The sequence below is a fragment of the Lacerta agilis genome, chromosome 15 (assembly GCF_009819535.1).
Source record: "Lacerta agilis isolate rLacAgi1 chromosome 15, rLacAgi1.pri, whole genome shotgun sequence".
NCBI lineage: Eukaryota > Metazoa > Chordata > Lepidosauria > Squamata > Lacertidae > Lacerta > Lacerta agilis.
Window position 1 is genome coordinate 34,644,259 of NC_046326.1, and position 25,316 is coordinate 34,669,574.

A 25,316-nucleotide genomic window follows, 5' to 3' on the forward strand; every position below is an offset into this window, starting at 1 on the left:
TCTTCTGCTAAGGTGACTTGTTAGTCAGGAAGAAAGGAAGGAGGGAGCAGTTGGATGGCATCCAGAATCTGTTTCTGCAGCCTCCCCACAGCCCAACAGATGGTCGCTACTCTCAGAAGCAACATGACTGATCATTTGTAAAGGAGCGTGTTGATAATGGCCACCAACTAGGATGGTTTTAAAAGAGGATTAGACAAATTCATGGAAGATAAGTCTATCAGTGACTACTACCCATGAAGGAGACAATGCACTGGTCCATCTTAAGGATGGGGATGGCTGTATGACCACTTGGGTGCTATCTAACTACCATATATTCCAGCGTATAAGACGACTGGGTGTATAAGACGACCCCCAACTTTCCCAGTTAAAATATAGAGTTTGAGATATACTCAACCACAGATTTTCCACCCGGCGTATAAGACGACCCCCCGACTTTTGAGAAGATTTTCCTGGATTAAAAAGTAGTCTTATACGCCAGAATATACTGTATGTTCTCCTTAGAATAAACCCATTGAAATTAATGGACCTAAGGCAACCCTATGAGAAAAGGTTACAGCATTTCGGAGGGGTCGTTTAGAGAAAAGGGAAGTATTATTATTATTATTATTATTATTATTATTATTATTATTATTAATTGAATTTATATACTGCCCTATACCCGGGGGTCTCAGGGCGGTTCACAGAATAAAATCAAGATATCAAACCACAAAATACATTAATAAAGAATTTTAAAATTCCTTCCAGTAGCACCTTAGAGACCAACTAAGTTTGTTCTTGGTATGAGCTTTCGTGTGCATGCACACTTCTTCAGATACACTGAAACAGAAGTCACCAGACCCTTATAAATAGTGAGAGGGTCTGGTGACTTCTGGTGGCTAGTTTGGCTTGTAAAATTAGAGATAAAATAAAGAGCGACTGGCTTTAAGGAGGATTGGAAAATGTTTGTAGATTATTTAAAAACTCAGTGTAAACATGTTAAGACGCAAATAGGATTTGACTGAGAACAGCCGTGGAAAGGACGGCGGAGTTTTCTTTATAGAAGCATAGGCATGCTGTCATATGAATCAAAATTTGGGGGAAAGCATGGAGTGAGGGAGGGAGGGGAAGTTTTAGGTTGACTGATATACTGCAAAACTTGAAATATTGTTGGATTATTGTCCATTTTTTCACACACACACAAATCTATAAATAAAATTAATAATAAAGAAGAAATGCTTAAAATTATGCTGGCATGGAGTAAGTGGATAAAACAGGGTTTCTGCCCTCTCTCATAACACTAGAAGTCGTGAATGTTAGACAAGTCAGGCCAGACAAAAAAGTACTTCCTTCACACAGTTAAACTATGGGACTTGCTCCCACAAGAGACCAACTTGGGTAGCTTTGAAAAAGGATTAGACAAGTTCATTGACGCGACAAACTTTTTTTTAATAAGAAATTTATTAATTTTTCCAATAAGACAAACAATACAAAATACAACAAAACAAACAACAACAACCACAAACAAAAAACTGCAAAACTACAAAACTACAAAAATACAAAAAAATAAATACAAAAATTCTAACTAACTTTATCATCATCATAACATAATATTTGGACCTCCTCACGTCCTCTCTTCTGCGTTCATTTCTATTCTTCTTTAGTAACTTTGTAACATTATAAAATCCTCTTTCTCACCTAATCGTTGAGGCCACAAACTAACCAACAGTCAGTGCAGTCATGGCAGGTTCAGTGTTATAAGATCAATCACATTACCTACTCCCAGTCTGGTGACTGAATTCTGCACTAGCTGCAGTTTCCAAACTGTTTTCAAGGGCACCCCCGCCTGCAGTGCATTGCAGTAGTCTAACCTAGGGGGTTACCAGAGAATAGACAACAGAAGATAGACTACCTCTGTCCAGATAGGTTTGCAGCTGCACAACCAGCTGAAACTAATGGAAGTTCATCCGTGGAATTGTAATCCAGGGAGGGGCTGATTTTCATACCGCTGAACCCTTCCACCTGCCCACCTTTCGGCACAACCTGCACATTGTAATGTTTCATAGACTCTAGTTTGGAAAAGGTTTGCATGGGACTCAAAGATAGAACAGAAGCCTTCCTCTCCCCCCCCCCCCGGCTTCTTTTGATCGGACTGTTTCTCAGGGTTAATCTCTGGCAACAAGGATGTAATTCCATTATTTGATGAAACAGTGTCCAATAAAGCTGTTCCATAGCTGAAAGGTCTTGGCATTTAATATTTGATAGTGTAAATCCCACATGGATCTTAAGACAGAGGGAGAAAGATTACATTTTAAATTAACATCCTTACAAAGCCATATGGCTTGTTGCTTCCCACATTTAAAAGAACAACAGTGATTTCCAAGCATAATATCGGCTCCCAAATAGATCGTCCACTTTAAATTGCTTTCCAGTCTTCCCCAAAATGAGATACGGGAGTAACCCTTTCCGTGCTGCATTGCTTAGTAAAAAGCCAGCACTTTAAAAAACTCATATCTTGATAAAAACGCTGTGGGGGGCAGCACAAAACAGCAATCTGCTGCAGAAAAAAAGAGAGAGAGGTGACAATACTCTGTACCAGTGACATAGAGATAGAGGGGAAAATTCAATTAATTTCACATTTAAAGCTAAACCTATCAAATGCATGCTTTCAGAAGAATATGCAAACATAACACAGCTATTCTTCCAAATCCACATTGATCCGAAATTTGCGACACTGTTCTCCAATCGAACACTGTTTATAAAATTGCATATTTTGGCTAGAGTGTGCCTAAATATGTGCATAAAAATGCATTATATTCTGGGAAAGTTCTTACAAAAATGTGTACATTTATATTATCATTATTAAAATTTCCATATCACCCTTCATATGAGGACCACAGGGTGGTTCACAATACGAAAACACGAAAATGCATAACATGGTAGCCCACGAAAACAATGCCCCACCAATAGTTTAAAAGGCCATGGATTGTTTAATTAGCCAAGGGCCTGGGAGAAGAGGAATGTTTTTGCCCAGCGCCTAAAGACATGCAATGAAGGTACCAGGCGAGCCTCACCGGGGAGAGCATTCCACAAGGAGGAGCCACTGCAGAAAAGGCCCGTTCTCATGTTTCCACTCTCTGGACCTCTCATGGGAGGAGACACGGGAAGAACAACCTCAGATGATGGTTCCAGGTCAATTCATATTGGGTGAGGTGGTCCTCAAGGTATTGAGCTGTTTAAGGCTTTATAGGTCAAAACCAGAACTTTGAATTGGGCCCTGAAACTAATTGACAGGCAGTGCAGTCCAGCTACAATTGGCATGGTATGCTTAAGTAATCATGCCCCAGGGGACAACCTAGCCACTGAATTCTGCACTAGCTGAAATTTCCAAGCTGTCTTCGGAGGCAACCCATCCTGATCACTCCCCAGCCACACGGCAGGTAGTTAATTCTTTTTTGTCCAAAGCAATCACTTATAGTAGCTTCTACGGGACTCTGACTACACGTGAACACAAGTTAGAGTACGTCAGAAGCTGTTCCCAGTCCACATCCTACAGAGCAGTTGCAACAACTGAGAGCCATGCCCCTCCATCGACTTATGTACCCCTCTCCCCCAAAGGACTACATGACTGGTGTCTATTGGGAGAGGAGGAGGAAGAAGAGAGGTCAGGAGGAAGAAGCTGGAAGCATGTCATGCCCTGGACTAGTTGCAGGTAAGAAGGCAGAAAGGTGGGAGCTAGCTGAGGGAAGACTGAAGTTGTAGGAGCAGTGGCCCATTTGTCCTAAAAGACTGTCCTCCACTGCCTCATTATTTACAGCTACTATTCACAACAACCCTATATACAGGTGAAACTCAAAAAATTAGAATATCGTGGAAAGGTTCGTTTCTTTCAGTAATTCAACTTAAAAGGTGAAACTAATATATGAGATAGACTGATGACATGCAAAGCGAGATATGTCAAGCCTTTATTTGTTATAATTGTGATGATTATGGCGTACAGCTGATGAGAACCCCAAATTAACACTCTCAACTTTAGGGTTCTCATGAGCCGTACGCCATAACCATCACAAACAAAGGCTTGACATATCTCGCTTTGCATGTCATCAGTCTATCTCATACATTAAACTCCAGTAGCTAATGAAAAAAATTGCTTACATAAATGGACTTTTCCACAATATTCTAATTTTTCGAATTTCACCTGTATGTCTACTCAGAAGTCCCACTGCATTCTGTATGTATAGGATTGCTTCCTTAAATGCACCGGTTTGTTGTTGTTTTAAGAACCAAGATGTGAACCACATATGGTTAATTATTTTTCAGAGAGTCTGCAAATTTCAAATCCATTTGAAGAATTCCTGCAGAGATTCCTGTTTAAAGGAGAAACAAGTCTACGGGGTTCTGGAGGGGCAGGCACCCCCTGGAGGTTCTTTGATCTGTTTTTCAAGCTCATTGTGTAAGCTAATTGCTACTCCTCTGTGCTAATAAAAGACAAGCATACCTACTCATCTCCTTCTGGAACTGGTCCAACACACACACACACACACACACACACACACACCCCTCCACAAAAGGCCCTTCATTTTCTCCAAGATAAGACTCCCCAACCCCCTTTCCACAATAGAGGGAATACATCTTCTTCATCAAACACTGACTCCAGCTACAGTGTTTTGAAAGCTAAAGGGATTCCCCAGATGGTTTGGCTACCACATGCTAATTAATTGCATGGGGACCAAAGACAGTCAGATGTACATCAGCCCCCACCCCTTTTATTCCAACAAGCTTGTTTCATCCCACATTAATGGCCTGTCTGCAGATGAGAAAATTCTGTTTTGTCTCATCTCAAAATGGGGAAACAACACAGTGAGCTACCGAGAAGCATAGGAAACTGCCTTAGTAGTACACTGATTGGCAGTCCCTCCCCAGGATTTCAGACAGAGAGTCTCACCCAGCCCTACCTGGGGATGCTGGGGATTGAACCTGAGAACTACTGCACACAGACCAGATTCTCTACCCCTGATATATGGCCTTTCCCATAAAAAATGAGAGCCTTATACCAAGTGAGAGCCAGTGTGGTGTAGTGGTTAAGAGCGGTAGACTCGTAATCTGGGGAACCGGGTTCGTGTCTCCACTCCTCCACATGCAGCTGCTGGGTGACCTTGGGCTAGTCACACTTCTCTGAAGTCTCCCAGCCCCACTCACCTCACAGAGTGTTTGTTGTGGGGGAGGAAGGAAAAGGAGAATGTTAGCCGCTTTGAGACTCCTTCGGGTAGTGATAAAGCGGGATATCAAATCCAAACTCCTCCTCCTCCTCCTCCTCCTCTTCTTCTTCTTCTTCAAGTAAGTTGGTTGGTCCATCTAGCTCAATATTGTCTGCACTAACTGGTAGCCGCTCTCCAGGCAGCAGGTGCCCATTATCTGCACTTTCTGGAAACAAATGAAGACATTTCTTTCCTGACAAGCTTTCACAGCTGGAAAATAGGTCTTTATCATGAGGGTTAACTTTGTATGGTTTAAGTTTTGTTTTACATGCACTAGCTTTTCTGTGCGTTTTTTTTTAAACTGTTTTCAATTATCCTCAGTGTACATAAACCTCCTTGAGGCGGTTGCATACAAGGCAATTAATAAATGAAGGTGATAATGATGATGATGATGATGATAATAATAATAATAATAATAATAATAATAATAATAATAATAATTCAGGCAAGATCTCTCCCAGCTCTGCATGGAGTCGCCAGGATTTGAACCTGGGACTTTCTGCATGCAAAAAGTAAAATAAAAAATGCTGCTCTGCCACTAAGCTATAACCCTTCTGCTTCCTCCTCCTCCATTAGAATTATCTTTGGTCCTCAGTTTTGAAGATTGTGCCCTGTTTTGCTCCTCCTTGCTTTAGCCCAACTGGAGCAGGCAGAAGAGCCATCCTGACTTTGCTGTGATGGACGTCTTAGCTACGAGGGTCAAGAAGGAAAAAGGAAAAGAAAAAAAGATTGGCTGGCAAGCAGAAAATCCATCTTTTTTTATTAACCCCCACCACCACCACCACCACCACAAAATGTCTTTAGTAATTAGCAGACGTAGCAAAGAACTGGAGAAACAAAAGAAAACTGCGAAAAGTGAAAGGTGCCCTGCAGGGCATCCAATTAATTAAGCCGATAAGTGAAGAAGAAGAAGAAGAAATGGAAGCATCTGCAAATGCCTGGCAGATGGGGCTGTAGTCTGCTGAGTCCATCATTAGTTTAAACAGTCTCTGGAAAGGAGGAGGGGAGTACAGAAGAGGAAAAAAACAGTTTGATGGAATGACAGTCTGGTCCTCCTGTTGCCTAGGCTTTGGGCATATGGAGGAAAGCCCATAGGGGAGAGGAGGGGGTTGACTGGGCTCCCCTCTTAAGAAGGTAAGGAAAGCCCTGCTGGATCAGATTCATCTGAGAAGCTCAGAAGCAGGATATGAGTACGATAACACTCTGTCACTTAACTTCCCCAGCAGCTGATATTGAGAGCTATTTGCCCCTGATTGTGGAGGATAGAATCGCAGAGGGAGTCCAGTCAGACAGCTCTTAACATCACAGAGCTATTCTTGGTGTTCAGTTGGAATCTCTTTTCTTGTAACTCGAAGCCATTGGTTCAGTTCCTACCAGCAGAAAACAAGCTTCTTCCATCTTCCATGTGACACATAACTCCTCTTATCCAGGCTAAATATACCCAACTCCCTCAACCTTTCCTCATAAGACTTGGTTCCCAAACCCTTTATCATACTAGCTGCCCTCCTCCTGGTTTCAGGCTAGCCATAACACGACTGTGGAGAACTCTCGCTGACCTCTGCTGACTGCAACTCTCCCTCTATTTCACTCAGTGGAGGAATGCTGTTTCAGCAAAGGGTTGAAGCCTTATGAAGGCTTGAGAGGTCTGTTTCCTGCTCTGTCCTTTGTCCTCCTGCTTTGGAGGAGCTGTCTGTGGTCCTGAAAGGACCCTTGTTTCATTCTGTATCTGCCGGCTTCTGTAAGGTAGAGGAGATAGCCTCTGATGCTGAAGAAGGCAGAAGGGTCATTTCTGCTGTCTGGAAGAGCACAGGAGAGAGTACAGAAAGTCCCCTAAGTGGGGCAGCCTGTATCTCCTCATCTGAGTCGTATTCAGGGCAGGCCAATGGCTGGTTTCAGGAGTCAGGCCAACAACCTATTTTGCAGCACATGCAAATTTAAAAGGGAAAGTGAGAACTCTCCTCTCCTCAGGTTCATTTCTGCTCTAATGCATTTAGAATTCATAGATGCTCTACCATCTACTCCAGCAGTGCTATAAAATATTCTTCCACTGAAAGCTTCTTCCTCTTTGGGAAGTGGCATTTTATAGCTGCGTGCGACATCCCCTTGATCTCACCCTTGTGCAGAGATTTGTCCTGATAAATAAAAGAGCCCACCAAATTGAATTCCCTTAAAATTTCATCACACTAATCTTTAGGCACTCTCCTTTTGAGCAGCCATTAATTTCCACTTTAGTCAAGGTGGAATATGAAGCCATCTTTGCATTCTGGATACGTACCCCTGATATGAAGGAAAGGATGAGGACATTATACCTGGCAAGTGGAGAATTTTCTGCCAACGTCTCTTCAAGGGGTGGTGGAAGACATTTTTGACACTTGATAGCAATGAAGAAGAAGAAGAAGAGAAGAAGAAGAAGAAGAAGAAGAAGAAGAAGAAGAAGAAGAAGAAGAAGAAGAAGAGTTTGCATTTGATATCCCGCTTTATCACTACCCGAAGGAGCCTCAAAGTGGCTAACATTCTCCTTTCCCTTCCTCCCCCACAACAAACACTCTGTGAGGTGAATGGGGCTGAGAGACTTCAGAGAAGTGAGACTAGCCCAAGGTCACCCAGCAGCTGCATGTGGAGGAGCGGAGACGCGAACCCGGTTCCCCAGATTACAAGTCTACCACTCTTAACCACTACACCACACCAGCTCTCACATGTAAACAATGGAATACACTCATTGTGTTTCTGTTTGTGAAAAACCTTTTTTCTTCACACCCAGGTATCTAAATCAACTCATCCAATGACCTGCCAAGGTATGCTGTTAGAATGGGGGGAGGGGGGAGAGATTATAAAACGAAAACGTTGACATTCAAAGCTTCTTTCCCATCTCCAGGGAGGACTAGGTAGCTCAGTAAATCAAACCCCTCAATCGTTGAGATTCTAGGAAAGATATGGTCTTGTACTCTATCAGATAAGTTGTGCAAGGTAAATGAATGTTATAGATCAGGCACAAAGGAAGGATATGTGTGAGTTCCCCGTAGCTCATGATCAACTGCTGTCTCGGTGGCACAATCAGACATGACAGAAGGAAAACAAGCTGTTGCTGCCAGCAATGAGTGTGTTGCAACTGGAGGAGCTAACACTTGGACAAGGAATATCCTAATCTTTCATTAAAGCAGAAGTGGAAGTAAGGGAAGAGGAGATGGTCTGCTCAAGACATCACTGAGGCATGTACCTACATGCACCATGTCGGGCTGGTACTGATCTCCTCATATGCAAGGCAACCCACACTCCTCCTCTGGAAGGAGACAGAGGAGGGTGTTTGGAGATAAAAAGAGGCAGGGTATTGTTACATATTGGATTTCCATAACCAAATTGGTTTGGATTGGCTTAAACCACACTATTTCTACGCACAAACACAAACACACATACAGGAGCTTAGCAGCATGGGGTGTGTGGGGAGCAGTGCACTCTGGGGGTCATGCCTAAGGAGGGTGACAAAATCCCCTCTCCCCGGCTCATGGCAAAGTGGCTCCCCTCTCTCTCCCAACCTCCTGGCATCCAATGAGCAGGCCAGGCCTCCCGGCATCTCAGTAGCCCACAGGAGCGAGGCAGAATCCGAGCAGGAAGCCCAGCAACATGCAAACACGCAAACACACAGAGTAGCAAAGCTCCCCAGGGCTGTCAAGAGATGCAGATTTTGTCATAAATCGTCGGCAGGATCAGCCAAGAAGAATCACGGTGGAACTCAGATTTCGGGAAGCCAAACAGGCGTGGATCCCTTCCCTCAAGCACTCCCTCCACCAAGGATATCCTCAAAGGGCTCTCTGTCCATCCCCCTCCCTCCCTGGCTCACGGCTCCCCAGTGGCCAGTGCCACATGCAGGGTGTATTTGTGTGATCGATGAGTGGCGCTGGCACCCCTAGCAGGATCGGCGTGCCCTCGTGGGTGGATCGCCCCGTCCCTTGGGTGCACATCATGTTTGCCACTCTGGGTGCATGAGAGGCTTCCTCTGCCACTGCACACATATATCTGCAAATTTTCTCTCGGACAACCCAGTCCTACCTTAGGAGAACTCACACATTGCTTAAGACCAGCAGAAACACCTCTGTCTCTCTGCTTGACCCTCCAGAAGGCAAACCTATTTCCTTCTCTGTATTAAAGGAGTCCTTTTTTTGCAATTGCCCCAGCTTGAGTACCCCCTTCCTCCGGCCCCATAATTCAAGGCACTGCATTCCCCCTTGCCAGACTTTGCAAACCGGGCAATATTCTGATTCATACGTTGCAGCTGGTGTGTTCTGATCAGCCAGTTGAAACTGATCTTTTGAAGTTCAGCTTCATTAAAAGGCAGAACTTCTCCATGCAACATTCATTTAAGATGTGGGATTCTAAATGTATCACTGGTCAATAGCTTTAATTATTTTATTTTATTTAAAAATAATTGTTTCATCTACTGCTATGTCTCTGGAGGGCCTTGGTAATTTATATCCTTTCACTGAGACCTAACTGCTGGCAGTCTGCGCATGAAGACAGCTGCACTGTGAGTGATTTTTTTTTTCAGCTGCAGAGCAGGCTTGCTGCCCTCCAGCTTTCCAAATGAAATGACAGATGTACATACCAGCAAACCAAACCCTGGCATAACTGTACATGCAATGCTTCAAGCAGGTGGGTCTGCATTTACCTCCCTCCTTTAAAAACACTACATTTATGCCCATGCACCAAACCATTCATTTGCCCCCCCCCATTAATTAACAAGAAAGAAGTTCTAAAACTGCTCCTGGGATTTGTTTGTTTGTTTGTTTGTTTAATTCACATGTGAAATGCTACTGGGTAACAAGGCAGAACTGCTCAACACCTACTTTGCATCTGTCTTCACCAAAAAGAAAAGCAGTGCACAAGCTGATGATAACAAGAATAGACAATGCAAGGAGGGAACTTCAGCCCAATATAGGAAAAGAGGTGGCAAGGGAACACCAAACTACTTTAAAACTGCCTCTGCTGGGACTGTCCCCTGGGCTGTCTGGCTCCAGCTCCCTGAGCTCCTCTCATCCTTCTGCCTGATGTGACCACTCCCTCTAGAACACCTCCTGCTCATGACACAATCTTACATTTATTTGCAAAAATATGAGCATTGGATAAAACTGTGCGCACAAAAATGTGTTCATTAGGAGGAATTCACACTCAAATGTTGTCAAATATTCATACGGGTTTTTATTTTATTTTATTTTTATTTTATTTTATTTTAAAAAATGCAAACAGCTGCAGAAATGTGGAGTGCTGAAGTTTAAGACCGGAAACTTTCAAAACCGGAAAAGTACAGCTTCACCTATCCCAGTTTGGAACTGACCTGCTTGCTGTTATAAGATAAAATCTGCCCTTATTCCCTTATGGGGTACACAAGAGCCCTTGTAAAGTCCTTTGCAGGTTCTCCATCGGTAGGAGTAAAAAAACAGAGGCCAACCATAGAATAATTAGAAGCAAAGCAGCTAGTAAGCTTGATTTTTATTGTTCTGTTGCAACAGGGTACCTTCCTCACACACAGGTGAGCAGGGAAGAACCTCAAACAAAGGGCTGCCTGTCCTTAAAAAGACATTTCAAAAAATCCCCCTCGGAGTCCAGCCCCCACCCCCCCTGAAGCATCATCCATACATCACAGAAAAGGTGTAGCCCAAAGCCCACCCCCCAGATACATCACACCTACATCACACAAAAAGGCGGTCTCCAACAAATTTCAAGAGAAATCTGAGTGTGCTGTTTATCTCCTGTCTGTCACTTCATATGCTAATGTTGTTTCTGATTGTCTTTCCTAGGAGCCTGGCAATTCCTTTGAGATGGTGATTATTTAATTTCTGAGACAATGGGAAGGTTCCCTCACCCACTCCCTCCTTGCAGAGAAACATTTGGTCAAACATTTGGTCAGTTTTGAGAGTCAAAATGGTTTTTCAGGGCTGTTTTTTATGTGCTGCCTCACACATGTGCATACGTGTCTGCTTGGTACATTAATAACCATTATTATATATATGAAAGACCTTAATATTCTTACAACATTGCTATACCTGTCCACAAGTTCACAGTCCAGCACACATAATGGGAAAGTGGGTAGGAAAGGGTCAGGAAACTGCAGGTATCTCCATCCTGGTCATTCCTGAGCATGCAAGCCAGTAATTCTATGTTCACATTCATTGCCATTCCAAAAAGGGAAAGTGTTTCTGTTTCAGCTTATCATCCCTAATGACCTTTGAGGACGTCTTTAAAGTGCATTTCAATGAAACTGACTTCAGATGTTTCTGGGGAGATGAAAGGAGCAAGACTTAACCCAGTGAATCACTGATGCTCCCAGAATAGTGTTGCTCTTCCTTGAAACATCACAAATCAGATTTGGCCTTTTGAAGGCAATCATTTCATGTTCTATCTCTGGCCTTCACTGGGGATGAGATGCTTTTAATGTGAGTTATTTCCGAAAATCCTTGAGAGGGTTCATTAGGCAGTGCTGGCTTGAAAACAATGCCAATCACAAAATCATTGTGTTTGGTGTCAATGAGAGTTCCAGCAGCCCAGAACTCAAGCCTGCTGCTGTTGTGCTCACAGTGATTGCTCAGATGGAGCCACTAAGACCATGAGTTTACAATCCTATGCCTGTACACAAAGAAGACAATCCAATGGAGTTGAATAAGTTGGCTTGTAGCTGTTGCGCTTGTGAGAGTTAGAAGCCTTACGTTTATTTTCAGGGATGGAGAATAAATCTTGAGAGTTGGCATCATGAGTCCCATGGAGACATGGAAAGGATGGGGGAGAAGGGGAGAAGCTCAGGAAATTGGCAAAGATCGACCTGGGCAAAGGTCCTAGCGGGTTGAGGGCTGGGAACTCAGAACCCCCAGAGGAGACTTGCACAGGGCAGGGTCCCAGCAGATTGGGTGGGGGAGAACTGGATCCAATGGCCCATCAGATGAGCAGCCCATCTCTGCCACACTGGACACCACAAGCTCTACGCCATCAGCTACTGAGGTGGCTCTGGTGCCTTGCCCTGTTAAGGAAGAGCCTCTCCCTTTGGGGGAGATGCCTGCGGATATGTCCACCAGTAAGCTGGCAACATCAACTCTGGCTCCAAGGATAACAGTGAAGGTGTGACTAAACCATGTTTGCCCAGCCTCTACAGAGGACTACTTGTTTGCTTGCCTAGTCCCAAGGCTTGGGGCATCAACTGTTCCAATAACTTTGCCTGCTCCACTTTTCAAAAGGGGAGCACAGGGATATGTCAAGTGGATCCTCCCACCCTCTCCGTGGGGCTCATGTCGGGCAGCAATGGTGAGAGAAATATGCTAGACTAGATTCAATGCCAGATTACCAAATAAGCAGAGCAGGCACTGGCCTATGGGCCCCATGCCTTTTAGGGGCCCCGTGACAATGGATCAAAACAATATTGATTTGATCTTGAAAGAAAATTACAGCCAAGCTTTCTGTGAGTTAGTGCATCACGAGTTCCCGCCAAGATCCTAGTAGAATATTCATGTAGGAGATGCATAAATATTGTTTGCTGTTGTTCTTGTGAGATTTTGACTGCCATGGGGCCTCCACAGGGTTTAATCTGGCACTGACTAAATGAGCCGTAGGTCTGATCCAGCAGGGCAATTCTTACATGCTCATGAGTCTCTTTGCAGATTGTGCTTTATGCCAGTTGCCATTCTCATTGTCTATATCATTTAACTCACAACATTACATGCATGTCTCCCCCCCCCCTCTCTTTGTACCAACACCAACACCCCTCGGCCTCCTGAATCACTCAAAGTGTCTGGCTGAATTGACCTGGCAGACGGCATTGCATCCCCACAGTGCCATACATGGGGGCAGAAAGCTTAAGAAGAATCCCACAAATCCTGACATTTATCTTAGTCAACCTTAATGAACTGCATCTGTTAGATGCATCGGAGGAAAACAGCTGCAGGGATTCCAAATTGCCTTAATTTCTGTCACAGGGTGCTCTCTGGCTTTGTAATTCCAGTTAATGTAATTGATAAAAAGAAAAGGCCAGAAGCTGTTGGCTAACAATGACTAGCAATTTGGGGCAAGGAGGTAGCAGGCAGCTGAGATCTGGGACTAACAGCCCTGTAAAGAGTAGGCAATTTGTCAGTCAAAAGTTTCTGCTTGAGAGTTGCTTTGAGTGGAGCTGGGCTGGATGGATAAGGATAGACCAGTCAGATTATTTCCATCCTGTTAAGTTTTTCATGCATTTGATAATAAACCTCTGCCTTTTACTGCAAGGTGTGTGTGTGTGTGTTTTAATTGCATGGGAGGCGGGGGCAGAATGTACTCATTTCTGCCTAAAACACACATTTTTGTGTGTGATGCCTTGTAATTCATATCTAATAACTGTGGGGTATCTGAAGAAGTGTGCATGCACACGAAAGCTCATACCAAGAACAAACTTAGTTGGTCTCTAAGGTGCCACTGGAAGGAATTTTTTAATTTTATTTTGTTTTGATTGTGGGATAACCAGCCTCAGATAATCAGCATGCTCAAGTCTAATTAATGCATGAAGGGGTTAAGACCATAGAGTAAGCTGTCCTGCCAGGCTTAGCTCACCCTGGAAGTAACTAGGTAATCAAGCCTATTGTTCACTGCCTTGTCCCCGCTCCAGAATTCTAACTGATAACTCAGCAAGTGAAGAAGCTAAGCTGGTTACACCAGTTTAGCCTCATGGCTCTAACAAGCCTCTCTTGAGTTCCTATACCAATAATTTATGAACTTCCACCACTTTGCAACTAAGCCCAGTTTTACTGCATGTGCAACATTTTCTGAATGCTGTATCTGGCCCTTTGAATTCTCCCAAGGCCTTGATTTGCACCCAGTATATTTTTGCTTGGGTGAAATGTGTCCAACTGATAATGCCTCCTGCTCATCAGGATGGAAGATAGAGAGGAATGTGCAAATATGTGTGGAAATGCTCTACAAAGTGAAAATTTACCTTTGTTGTTCTGCCCAATTTCCTCTCTGGTTTCATTCACCACTGGTTTATGGCCCTCATGGGTGGGCGGTGGGGGAGACATTCCTCAATGTGACTCAGAACATGGGCCCAACAAAATTATCCCCCGCCCCTACTTGTGAACAAAGGAAACTGTGATATACCAAGTCAAATAATTGGTCCATCTGTCTCAGTATTGTCTACACTGTACCTGCTCCATCTATCTCAGTGGTCCATCAATTGCATTGGTTAATCTATCTCAGTATTGTCTATGCTGCACCTGTTCCATCTATCTTCATGGTCAATCTATCTCACTGGTTCATCTATCTCAGTATAGTCTATTGGCAGCTGTCTGGGCTCACAGGCATGAGTCTATCACAGCTCTTTGCAGCCTAGCAGCAGGGATTGCAGGGTGGGTTCTGATTTTGCCCCCAAAGAAGAACCTTCCTCACCAGCTAGTAGTGGATTGCACATTGACACACCCAAACAGCCCACAAGGAGTTTCAGTCATTTGAGGCAGCCACTAATAGGAGCCCAAAATATGTGTTGCTTGGGAATTTTACTGCAAGGAGGCTACTGGTTGTTATACAAGAGAAGGCAGCTGCTGCCATCCAAGAGAAGGCAGCTGTTGCCAGAAAGTGGCTCTTGCAATTTTCACTCAGTCCTCTCCAGATGAAATCAGAGCCATATTCTACTATGTGCCTTTCTGGCAGAGTGCAAGTCACAGTGAAGGGAATGTGATTGACTCAAGGACTGGGGAGAGAGTATATTGGTTGGCTGATTTCTTGATCACAAAAGCAAGGAAGGTTGTTGCTGCTGTTCCCAAAAGGTCAGGTGCCTTTGTTTTCCCAACAGCCAGTCTGGCCCATAGCTGTCAACTTTTCCCTTTTCTTGCGAGGAATCCTATTCGGAATAAGGGAATTTCCCTTAAAAAGGGGGGGGGGAGTTGACAGCTATGATCTGGCCCTTTTCCTTTCTGTGTATGTTCTTGCAAAAGTCACATTTACATCATGTCTGTTACCCTTGGGGTGTACGAGTGGAGACTGCTGAGGTGCAAAATAGGAGGAAGAATGTGTGCATATGAATGCTTATAAAAGATGCTTGATTTTATAGCCCAGTGTTTTGCTAAATATATTCAATATGCTCAAATTACTTTGAATAAACATTTCCAATCTAGTATCAAAGCAATGCCATAAAGTGTTGTACGTATTGAATTCACATGAAACATATTTAATCTCAGACATATGCCGACTTTCTCTAATAATAGTTGATAGCAGCTCCAAGAATAATGAAATATAGGAGAGGTGATATTTGTTAACCTTGACATGTGCCACATTGTTGATTTTCCTCCCAGGTTTTGATGTTCCTGTTATAAAACACCATTCTACTCTGTCAAAGGCATTCTGTGCATGCAAAAGAGAAAAAATAAATGGTATTAATCCGAAATTTTGGATGATTTTGATACAATCTGTTTTTTTATGTTGTGTTGTAATTTCCGAAACGTTATGAAGCTCGTTTGATCCAGTTTTATGTGTTTGTACCTGATATTATTTGTATGCTTTACAATTATAGAAGACAAAATCTTAGCATCCTTATTTAATAGAGGGATTAGCCTGTAGGAACTAGGTAGTTTGGAATCTTTATCTTGTTTTAGGTTAACTTTTATTGTCACTTCTGTCCAAGAATCTTACAGCTTTTTTTGTTGAAGAGATGCATTAATTATGCTTGCGTTGTAGGTCTGGTGGTTTATAATTTTGTAGGAATACCATTATATTTTTACTTCCTCTTCTGTTACCAATAATTCTAATATTTCAAGGTCTTGATCAGAAACTTTAGCCAGAGAGATATTGGGGGGGGGGGAATAACTTTATCCATTTGATCTTTAGTTAGGTTTTGAGATAAAACTGCTGGAAAAAATATTTGCTATTTTGGTTGATGTTGTTGTCATTTTGTCTTTGCATATTATAGCTGAAATTAAACTTCTTACTTGTTCTCTTTTAGCTGATGTGATAGTAATTTTATATTGCAAAACAACCTGTGATCTTTGGGTGAAATTTAAAGAATATAAATAAACTCCATCCAGACCAGGGTTGCTTTACAGAGTTAGTATATTTCTCTAGTTTCTCAGTTGGAAGTTTTTGATATATTAATTTTAAAGAGTTATGTTGTGCTCCAGTATCTCTGGGGTGTCCTTTTGTATGTGTTCTATTACTCTTTCTGCAGTGTTTAATATAAGTTCTCTTTCTTTATTATTATGATTTCCCCCATTGCTTAGTTGTTGCTGTTTTTTGTACTGTACTAGAATTCATCTGATGAAAGCTTTTGTTGAATTCCATATTTCAGGCCAGGTTACCTCAGGCATAATATTTTTGCTAAATATAGATATATACATCATTCATTTTGTAAAATAGTATTGTCTAATTGCCATAATTTATCAGAACAATTGGAGCATGATCTGCATATGTTGTTGTTGTTGTTGTTGTTCAGACGTTCAGTCATGTCCAACTCTTCGTGACCCCACGAACCAGAGCATGCCAGGCATGCCTATCTTTCACTGCCTCCCGCACTCCAGCTTTTTTTTTTTTTAAAAAAAAAAGAAATATAATGCAAAGTGATGCATACATTTGAAGAACTGAACTTAAGACTGGCAAAATGGGGATTAGACCCTCCCTAGTAGCTACCTGGGGACGCAGGTGGCACTGTGGGTTAAACCGCTGAGCCTAGGGCTTGCTGATCAGAAGGTCAGCGGTTTGAATCCCCACGATGGGGTGAGCTCCCGTTGCTCGGTCCCAGCTCCTGCCAACCTAGCAGTTCGAAAGCACGTCAAAGTGCAAGTAGATAAATAGGTATCGCTCCGGCGGGAAGGTAAATGGTATTTCCGTGCACTGCTCTGGTTCGCCAGAAGCGGCTTAGTCATGCTGGCCACATGACCCGGAAGCTGTAGTCCAGCTCCCTTGGCCAGTAATGTGAGATGAGCGCCACAACCCCAGAGTCGTCTGCGACTGGACCTAATGGTCAGGGGTCCCTTTACCTTTACCTAGTAGCTACCCTAGGGCATTGCATGCCAGCAAACCAGCCCTGGTTCATGGGATAATGCAACCACTTTTCAACCCTTTCTCATTGCTTCGCCTGACTCTTGTCATTTTGATGAGCATCTCTCCCCTAGAGCTCTGGAGCTATTCAGATAGCAAGACCCCAGAAAAAGGAAGGGGGGGGTGGAAGCAAAGGACTCTGAGCACGCAGCCATGCATAATTCAGCAACATCAGGGACTCCCATGCTTCTCCCTCCAAACTCGCAGCCTGTTAAGTGCTGCATAAATCCCGTTGTGAATCAGGATTTGGTCTTTGTTTTCACAAGATCCTCATCCCAAGATGTCTGACAGGGAATTAAAAATTGACCACCGGGATGCGCTGGGAGGACTTAGCCAACCAATCCACACACACACACACACACACACACACACACACACACACATATATATATATATATATATATATATATATATATATATATATATATATATATGAATGAAAGCACTGTTTGTGAATCCTTGAGTGCCTTGGCTTTAAAGAGATAATATGAATAAATAATGGAAGAATTGCCTCTCCCCCCCCCCACTGAATTCACCCGTAAGTCATAAAAGGAAATGCAGTACTGGAGAAAAGTAGCTGAGAGAAGGAGAGAGAGAGAGAGAGGAGGAGGATAGGGAGGATGCAAAAAATAAAATAAAATAAAATAGCTCTTTTATTTTCTGGGGGAAAGGGTTATTTTCTTCCAAGCTGAAGCCAAAAAAAGAATTAAAGAAAGTGAAATAAATGTTCGATGCCCCATCCCTCTAAAGGTTAAATATGTAAGACCAGAGGAAGCTACCAAAGCAAATTACTAGTCCACCTACCTTTGTACTCTCTACAATATGCCTTTGCGTACCAGTTACTGGAAATCGCAAGTGAGCAAAGCACTATGGTCATTTCCTGCTTGTGAGCTGCCTATAGGCATCTGCCTGCCCACCATGAGAACAGGATGCTGGGCAAGATGAGCCATTGGCCTGATCCAGCCATCTCTTCTTATGTTCTTATAGAATCGCAGAATCGTAGAGTTGGAAGGGACCCTGAGGACCATCGAGTCCAGGGTTTCCCAAACTTAGGCCTCTAGCTGTTTTTGGACTACAACTCCCATCATCCCTAGCTGACGACACTCAGCTCTGTCTGCTGATGGACAGCCACCCCGACTCGGCTCTGGACACACTGACCAGATGCTTGGAGGCTGTGGCTGGATGGCTTCGTGGGAGCAGACTGAAATTAAATCCTTCGAAGATAGAGCTCCTCTGGCTGGGTCGGGATGATGTACGGTTGGGGGACCAACTCCCTTCTCTTACGGGGACTCAATTAGTGCCAGTGCCTTCCGTTAAGAGTTTGGGTGTAATCGTTGATGCCTCCCTTTCCATGGAGCCGCAGGTTGCAGCAACAGTCAAGGCGACATTTTGCCATCTTCGCCGTATCAAGCAGTTGGTCCCTTACCGTTCCTGCCCTGACCTGGCCACAGTGATGCATGCGGCAGTCACCTCTAGGCTTGACTACTGTAACTTGCTCTACGCGGGGCTGCCCTTGAAACTGTCCCAGAAACTCCAGTGGGTGCAGAATGCTGCAGCAAGTCTCCTTGCGGGGTCCTTGCCATGGGAGCATATTCACCCAGTGTTTTACCAGCTGCACTGGCTCCCGGTGGAGTACCGGGTCAGGAGCTGGTTTTGACCTTTAAATCCCTATGCTACCTAGGACCACCTCTCCTGGTATGTCCCGCAGAGGACCCTAAGGTCCATGAATAATAATAGCTTAAGGGTCCCGGGCCCTAAAGAAGCCAGATTATCCTCCACCAGGGCCAGGGCCTTTTCAGTGATGGTTCCGACCTGGTGGAATGCTCTGTCCCACGAGACTAGGGCTCTGCAGGACTTGATCTCCTTCCTCAGGGCCTGTAAGACAGAGCTATTCCGCCTGGCCTTCAATTTAGCCTGATCCTCCATTCCTTTTTCCCTTCCCTTTTTCTATGACGAAACCCTTCTGGGACCCCACATTTAAATTCTTCCCTGGTTTCCTTGCTGACCCTTGGCCAGTTAGCTCTGGCGATGCTACATTTATGTTGTACTTTATGCTGTTTTTAAGCTGTTTTTTAAAGCTGTTTTTTAATGTTTTATATTTGTTGTTAGCCGCCCTGAGCCCGGTTTTTAAATTGTGGCGGGTGGGATATAAATAAAAATTTATTATTATTATTATAAATTTATTATAGCTAGCAGGAGCAGTGGTCAGGGATGGTGGGAATTGTTGTCCCAAAACATCTGGAGACTCAAGTTTGGGAAACCCTGATCTAGTCCAACTTCCTGCAATGCAGGAATATGCAGTCGGCCTTTATGGAGATTGAACCCATGACCTTGGCGTTAGCAGCACCACGCTCTAACCAACTGAGCTACAGAGGTTCTTAAAATTGGGGGGTGGGGGTGAGAAACTGGAATTTACACATTCATCCAAACCTAGAACTATCACGACTAAATCGTTTCCGAGGTGCTTGATCAATGTCAGGCATAGGCAAACTCGGCCCTCCAGATGTTTTGGGACTACAACTTCTATCATCCCTAGCTAGCAGGAGCAGTGGTCAGGGATGATGGGAATTGTAGTTTCAAAACATCTGGAGGGACGAGTTTGCCTATGCCTGATCAATGTGCATATGTGCACATCACAAACATGTTCAGGTTGGGAGGAGAGATTTAGCTCTGTCTTCCTCAACCTCCAGAGATTTGGGGACTGGAAGTCCTCTCAACACTGACTATTAGCTGTGCAGGCTGGGGCTGATGGAAGCTGCAGTGCAAAACAGCGAGAGGGGGCACCAGGCTGGGGAAGTGAAAGCTACAGCAAACAGCCTGCTTGAGTTCTGGAATTAATTTTAGATTCCCTCCTATTTAAACTGGAATTGAGAGGGAGTGAAGTGCAGGGCAAAGTGAAGCCATGAAACAATAATGGAAGAGGGAGAGCTAATCCACTCATCTTTAATCTTTCACAGCGTGGTGGAGGGAGAGAGAAATTAACAAAACACCTGTTCGTATTTTTCATAGCTTAGTAGATGGCCAACACCATCACTGTAAGTCAGTGTTCGGCGTAATTAGTAAATAAGATCCTTTCAGTGCAACCATTCAGCTTCTTCCTTTCCTCTTTGTGCTCCCTCTTCTCTCTTTCTCTCCTTTCCCCTCTCAACAAGTAATTAAAGAGAGAGATTTCGTGGCTGCACCTGCTTTCATCAGAGGCTAACCACAGTGAATATAGACCAAATATTTTATTGATGAGAGCAGCCTGGAGTTGGGAACCAGGAAGGAAACACATCAAAACCCTGCCACTATTCCCCAAAGACATGTAAGAAAGCTCAAATTATTAAAACATATGGTGGTGCATGCTGGTTCCTGACAGCTCTCGCTGTGGTTATGGGACCTAATTTCTTTTTCTTTTCTTTTTTCTTTTTTAATTAAACGAACTTTCAGCTCTAAGTATTTCTTTCGAGACAGACATTCATATATCTTCAACTCTTCTTCAGCAAAACTCTGGCAAAGTGAACAGCGAAGACAAGCATGGATGAATGAAGATAACGCAGAGACCTTCCCCTTACAGACAGTCTGCAGATTTATTTGCCACCTTAGAAAGAATTAAGGGGGGGAAATAGAAATCAGAGAAAGCTGGGCTCATAGAGCTTGTAGAATGAAAATGGCGAGAATCTAACGCAATCTTCTATGGAGTCCCCAGAGCAAGTGTGATTCTGTGTTGTGAGGATAAAACGGAGAGGACAGAACCATGCACACCACTTTGAGCTCCTTGGATGTAAGAAATAAATAAATAAATGTAAGAATCATAGAATCTTAGAGTTGGAAGAGACCACAAGGGCCATCCAGTCCAACCCCCTGCCAAGCAGGAAACACCATCAAAGCATTCCTGACAGATGGCTGTCAAGCCTCCGCTTAAAGACCTCCAAAGAAGGAGACTCCACCACACTCCTTGGCAGCAAATTCCACTGTCCAACAGCTCTTACTGTCAGGAAGTTCTTCCTAATGTTTAGGTGGAATCTTCTTTCTTGTAGTTTGAATCCATTGCCCCGTGTCCGCTTCTCTGGAGCAGCAGAAAACAACCTTTCTCCCTCCTCTATATGACATCCTTTTATATATTTGAACATGGCTATCATATCACCCCTTAACCTTCTCTTCTCCAGGCTAAACATACCCAGCTCCCTAAGCCGTTCCTCATAAGGCTTCGTTTCCAGGCCTTTGACCATTTTGGTTGCCCTCCTCTGGACACGTTCCAGCTTGTCAGTATCCTTCTTGAACTGTGGTGCCCAGAACTGGACACAGTATTCCAGGTGAGGTCTGACCAGAGCGGAATACAGTGGTACTATTACTTCCCTTGAAATAAAGAGATTTGTCACTGAGCTAAGATTTCCCCCCGAAATATGATGTTCTAATGAAGATGAGTCAAGTCATTGGCTATCTAGCCTGGTTTTTAACTCTCTGACAGAAGATCTCCAGAGCTTTGTGTACAGCTAATTCTCAACCCAACATGTCTGTTTAACATCTGGGGAACCTCAGGCCTGGAGTCAGAATGGAGCCCCCCAGGCCACATCCCTTATTGGCCTTTCTTCACATTTTGAGTGCTTTCTCACGGGTTTTCCATTAGGGCATTTGGTTGTCCACAGTAAGAACAGGATGCTGGACTTCATGAGTCATTAAATCGATCCAACAGGCTCTTTTAAAAATATTTTTATTAAAGATTTTCTTGATTTACAACGGTAATGCAATGTCTCCCTCGTATTTTTCCATATAACATTTTTACAAATCGGTTGTTGTTGTTGAGACATTAGGGAGAGAAGGGGGAGAGAGGTGGGTGGGATGGGTGGGATGGGTGGGATGGGTGACAATGTTTCCGTTTTACTTTAATATGTGTAGGGTTTGGTGTCAGCGTTGTCTGTGCAGGTTCTCTGTTGTTCGCTTGTGCTCCTTTAGTGGTGAGAGAGGTTGGGGTTGGTGTGGGGCGTGACTGTTCTTTTGTGGTTGGCTGTGGTGTTCTTTGGTCTCCTGTGTGAGTGGGGTGGGTGGGTGTTTTTGGTCAGGTTAGCCATATTGATTTGTATGCTGTTGGTAGATTTTTGTCATTATCTGATTGGGCTGTGTGTGTGATGCAGGGGGACCATACCAGGGTGAAGGTGTCTTCTTCCATTTGTCCCCGTGTCAGTTTCAGCTTACTGGTTAGTTTTTCTAAAAGGGCTGTTTCCCATACCATTGGTCCATGCTTATTCCTGACAGGTCTTTCCAGTGTCTGGTTATGACGTTTCTGGCTGCTGAGAGTAGATAGGTTATGAGTTCTTTGTGGTGTACATGGGCATTGTTGTCTTGGAAGATGTTTTATCTTCTTAGGACATATGCTCTGTCACTGAGTGATGGCTCCCCGCACCACCCACCACCACTCCAAAAAAAAAAGCTGGCGGACAGGAGGTAGACCTGGCAGAGGATCACAGGAATTGTGAGCTCCCATCAAATCCAATTAGCTACTTCATCTACGCATTAAACATGTATCGCAACTCACCCTGCCCGTTCTGAATGGGGAAAGCTCAATCTTTTAAGGAGATAAATCAAATTGGCATCATAAACTCTAGCTACAGTACGAAGCTTATCCAAACGACTCTCTCTCAAGAAAACAAGGCAGCTGCATGACTACTATCTTCGCAAAAACATGTTCTTCTAATCAAGATCATCATTCAGATCATTTACGTCTTTCTGCTGGGAATGGCGGAGGGTGATTATTTTTCTATATATGCTGTCAAAAGACCATGAAAATTACATTGTCATAAACCAGAATGAAAAGGATGGGATTCATTTAGCAGATGGATCAGTGTGGGTGAACAACAGAGGGGGGGGGACATCATCTCCGCCCGCTGCAACTGCCCAGAAGTTTCTTATCTCTGTGTTTTAGAGAAGTAGCCTGTACTGAGTGGTTGAGTCCATTCTTTTCTTTAAAATGGAAATCATACCAATGGGTTTTAGCCACAGCTCTGTTTGTCAGTTTGCTACCACTTTCTACTGAAGGCTGGTCCATTAGGGAAGTTTAGGGAAGTTTTTAATCTGTGATATTCTAATGTATTTTAATATTTGTTGGAAGCCACCCAGAGTAGCCGGGGAGACCCAGCCAGATGAGCAGGGTACAAATAATTTATTATTATTATTATTATTATTATTATTATTATTATTATTATTAGGGTCAAGGTGATGCTGCCTCACCCACTGGCAGAGGAATGGGGGCGGGGGGAGTGCACCGCCCCGGCACCATCGGGGAGGGGGTACCACCGTGACCGTCCCTGGACACGCGCCATGCACACCCCACTGTGCTCGGTGCCACACCCCAAGGACACACACCAGCCTCACCCCCGCCTGCTCTCCACCCCCGGTGCCGGAGCATGCAGCTTGCGACCAGCCCTAGTGGTGACCCTGACTGCCAGCTTCTTCCTCTTCCCCAGTCTCAGTGTTGCCCTTGTAGAATTCAAGAGGAACAGGGGCAAAACTGGAACTAGCTTGCTGTGCCGGTTATTGGCTCTGGTGCAATCTACTGTTCTGTCCCACCAGTCCCTGCAAACAGCACCTGTCAGGGATTGCCCGACTCCTCGCGAGGAGAGGGCGAGGGGAGGTTCTGCTCCGAAGGAGAGCCGGGGAAGAAAAAGGTATTCCTTTTTTTCCCATAATCTTTTTATTAATTTTCACAAATATACATTATATTTACAATTTGTTACATATAAATCGTCATGTATTTTGGCCTCTTCGGGCCTGAACTTCCAACAATCCTTCCGTCTGGTTTCAACAATACAAATCTTTGTTTTTATATTTATTCTATAAATTATTGCTTTTATTTTCTTATCTTAAATAATTTATCTTTATTCATCATACAATAATAATCATTTTTGACTACAAAGCTTCCTGTAATCCTATCAACGTATTCATTTGTGTATATTTCTTTAAATAATTTGTAAATTTTTTCCAATCTTCAATAAATTTTTGGTCTCGCTGGTCTCTGATTCTCCCTGTCATTTTATCTAACTCCGCGTAGGTCATCATTTTCAAAACCCATTCCTCTTTTGTCGGCGAAATTTCCTGTTTCCAATTTTGGGCCCATAAAATTCTGGCTGCTGTTGCCATATATTGAAACAATTTTATGTCGTCTCTTTTAATTCCTATACCTGTTATACCCAATAGTAAAGACTCTGGTTTTTTGGCAAAATTATATCCTAATATCGTTTTCATCTCATTGTAAATTTCGTTCCAATAACTCTTAACTTTTTGGCACTCCCACCACATGTGGTAGAAAGTTCCCACCTTTTCTTTACATTTCCAGCATTTGTTGTTACCCTTGTGCATTTTTGCCAGTTTTGCTGGCGTTATATACCATCTGTACCACATCTTGAACATGTTTTCTTTTAATGTGTTACAGGCCGTAAATTTTGAACCTTCTCTCCAGAGTCTTTCCCAATCTGTCATCATGATATTATGTCCAAAGTCCATTGCCCATTTAACCATAACCGATTTCACCTCCTCATCTTTCAATTCCCATTCCAGTAGATTTTTATACATTTTAGACAATATTTTGTGATTATTGCTAAGTATTTCTATCTCAAATCTTGATTTAACATCACTAAAGCCATTTTTCTTCAAATCATTTCTAAATATTTCGTTTATTTGATGGTAGTGTAGCCAATCCTTTACATATTCTTTGACTTCTTCATATGGTCTTAGTTTCCAATTCGCTCCGTCTTTTTTGAGTAGTGTTTCGTATGTTGGCCAGTTCTCTCTCATATTTGTCTTTTTTAGGGACATCATCTCCAGTGGTGAAAGCCACTTTGGAGTCTTTCTTTCTAGTAGATTTTTATATCTCTCCCATACCTCATACAGGGGTTTTCTGAAGACGTGGTTTCCAAATCCTTTGTGTACCTTGATCTTATTTTGCCATAGGTAGGCGTGCCAGCCATACCTATTGTCGTGGCCCTCTAGATCTAATAAGTTTGTATTTTTTAATGTCATCCATTCTTTGATCCAGCATAGGCATGACGCTTCGTAGTATAATTTCAGGTCCGG